Here is a 3,246-nt window from a genome sequence, read left to right as displayed (position 1 = left end):
AATCACACCGTCATTCCATCACCATCACTAACACAACTACAGCAACCACTATAACCACCACCACCACCACCACCACTATAACCACCGCCACCACCACCACTATAACCACCACCACCACCACTATAACCACCGCCACTACCACCACCACCAATACCACCACCACCACCATTGCATTCAAACATTAAACATGTCTGAACAAGATGGAAACTGTACATCACGCACGCATGCACACATACACGCACGCACACGCTCACACGTTTACACACACACACAAGTGTGTGTGTGTGTGTGTGCGTGTGCGCAGAACAATGTGTATGTACATGTCTCGAGTTTCAATATAAAGGACGCAGTTTTGATATTTCTGGCTTGAGTGCGGCTTGTTGATGGTGGAGTGGTGTTACAGTACAGAACTAGTGGTGTAGTGTTTGTTTGGTGGTGATGTGGTGTTGATGCAGCAGGAAGGCACTGTTGTCTGGTGGAGCTCCGCTGGTATAACAGCGAGATCTGGTCGATGGAGTGGGCATAGCCGACCTGTTGGTGCAGTAGAGAGACTTGGTGATGAAGCGGCGGTCTAGTGGTGTGGAGAAAGTCTGGTGGTGCTGTGGAGAACTTATGGTAGTACAATGAAAGTCGAGAGTTCTGGTGATGGCAATCTGCTAGTCCGGTGAAGACCTGGAGGTGCAATGGAGATATCTGGAGGTGCAATGGAGAGATCTGGAGGTGCAATGAAGAAGTCTGGAGGTGCATTGGCGCAGTGGAAAGATTTGCTGAAGCAATACAGGCTGGTTGTGACAGCGACGATAATCTGATGTAGCGAAGAGACCTAATGTTGCAGTAGAGAGACTTGTTGCTCACTTAAATACTCAGAGACAGATGAAGAGACAAACAGACAGAGAAAAAGACAGAAATTCGGTCGTCGGTTTTGTTCAGTCAATTCCTCACGAATTCAGTTCGATCCAGTTTCATCCAGTATAGTCATGTCCAGGTATTGTCAACGCTTTGTTTCTCTTTGTTTTAATGTTTTTCGATTGACCACATAGGGATGTTATCGGGGTAACGTCTGTTTGCGGCGGTAACCATTGTGTGTGGTGGTATCTTATGTTTATGGTGGTAATCTGTATTTGAGGTTCTAATCGCTACGTTTGCGGTGGTAAGATTTTCCCATCTAGAACCACGAACTAATATATTTCCATAAAAGGAAAAGTATCCCCATAAAAGGTGCCAGTGCGGCGCCTACATGAATATGCCTCTTATAAGCAGCATTGTCTGACTTATTACGGTGGAAGCAGCAATCTTCGAAAGAAATATGCGAGTTTTCCTGCCAAACAGTATGGCTGAAGGTTCTAGAAGAATAGTTAACAGCTATAAAAAGACAGGCAAATCCAGCCTAACTAAAGGCAGTTGCCAAACCATCTGAATTGCAAAGTCTTTGGTCAGTTTGTGCTGCAAACCATTTATCATTTTTGTATTTCCCCACTTCTCTTAATACCCTATGCGCATGCTCATTTTGTTTTACTGTTAATCCTGATCTCAGTGAACTACACTTCAAAATCTATACCGAAATATCGGCAGGCCAGTTAATCTAAATACACCACTCGGATCATCATTTTAGCAAATTGAAAGTGATTTCTGTTGTGCCGTAAACCATTTACCATTTCTGAGTTTTCTCTCTCCCCTTGACGCCCTAAGCGCGTGCTCATTTTGCTTAATGGTTAATCCAGAGCTGAGTGAACTGCACTTCAAAATCTGTACCGAAATATCGGTAGAGATACATGAGATAGTCCAGTTAATGTGTGATTACACAAGCAAAAACTAAGATCTTTAGTGAAGGATCTGCTCTCAGTGAACTGCACTTTATAATCTACACCGAAATATCGTTAGAGTCAAGTATCTTTCATTTTTGTACTTACAGCTTCGAATTCATTGAACTTAATATATCAATTCTCGTTGCATACCGTTGTTATGGAACTATCAGAGCGGACACTTGTACTTCGCCATGGTAATAATTATTGTACCAGTTAGATTAAGAGAGTCATTGAGTGTAAAGTAATCCTCAGTTAAGAACACGCGACACTTAGTTTTCATTAGACTCGGAACAATGGTACATCTATTGATACTTGCATCTCACCATGCCTATTACATACGAGGGTGAGTCAGAAAGCAATGCAGTTTTTATTTACATTACTTCGACTCACCACTAGTTTATACAAAGATAAGTCCCAAAATAATGCAAATATGATATGCATTGCTTTCTGAATCGCCTTCGTATATGTATCGCTAAGACGGACGATATATTTGATTACTTACTTTTCATTCATTTTTGAAAATTCTATAATATTTGTTAATTATCTAAAATAAAAGCCAGTAATTAATGGAACAAGTTTTGAGGCTATGTACCGACTAGGCGTGGAGGCGCAATGGCCCAGTGGTTAGGGCAGCGGACTCGCGGTCATAGGATCGCGGTTTCGATTCCCAGACCGAGCGTTGTGTGTGTTTATTGAGCGAAAACACCTAAAGCTCCACGAGGCTCCGGCAGGGTATGGTGGCGAACCCTGCTGTACTCTTCCACCACAACTTTCTCTCACTCTTACTTCCTGTTTCTGTTGTGCCTGTAATTCAAAGGGTCAGCCTTGTGACTCTGTGTCACGCTGAATGTCCCCGAGAACTACGTTAAGGGTACACGTGTCTGTGGAGTGCTCAGCCACTTGCACGTTAATTTCACGAGCAGGCTGTTCCGTTGATCGGATCAACTGGAACCCTCGACGAAGTGTCAACAACAACAAAATAGGCAAGGGCGTTGTGGTTGTGCTGCGTGTTTGCAAGAATTGAATCATTAAATCAATTAAACGCAAGAGAAGATTTGCAGCATGGGAGCAAAGCAGTAAAAGCAAAAAGAAAACAAATCATCGTTTTCCATACAAATCTGCCTCATCCTACGATACATACATACATACATACATACATTCATACATACATACATACACACATACATACATACATACATTCATACATACATACATACATACATATAGACAGACAGACACATGCATACATACATACATACATACATACATGTATATGTATATGAATACATATATGTATGTATGCACACTGACATATTTGCTTCGTTGCTTACATATATGTGTGCATGTGTATGTGTATATTATATATGTATATATAATAATAAACATGTACATATGTATACATATATATGTATACATATATATATATATATATATATATATA

At 41.2% G+C, this 3,246-nt stretch overlaps 1 long non-coding RNA gene across 1 annotated transcript in view; it reads left to right on the top strand.

Moving 5' to 3' along the window:
- The first annotated feature begins 128 nt into the window (after positions 1 to 128).
- Positions 129 to 3,246, top strand: part of LOC128250613 (uncharacterized) — a 9,089-nt gene continuing 5,971 nt past the window's right edge. Inside the window, exon 1 of the long non-coding RNA XR_008266644.1 lies at positions 129 to 985. This is a non-coding gene — a long non-coding RNA (uncharacterized LOC128250613). The remainder of the gene's footprint in view (positions 986 to 3,246) is intronic.

The sequence above is a fragment of the Octopus bimaculoides genome, chromosome 23, assembly GCF_001194135.2.
Source record: "Octopus bimaculoides isolate UCB-OBI-ISO-001 chromosome 23, ASM119413v2, whole genome shotgun sequence".
NCBI classification, from domain to species: Eukaryota; Metazoa; Mollusca; class Cephalopoda; order Octopoda; family Octopodidae; genus Octopus; species Octopus bimaculoides.
This window is presented reverse-complemented; position numbering and strand designations above follow the sequence as displayed.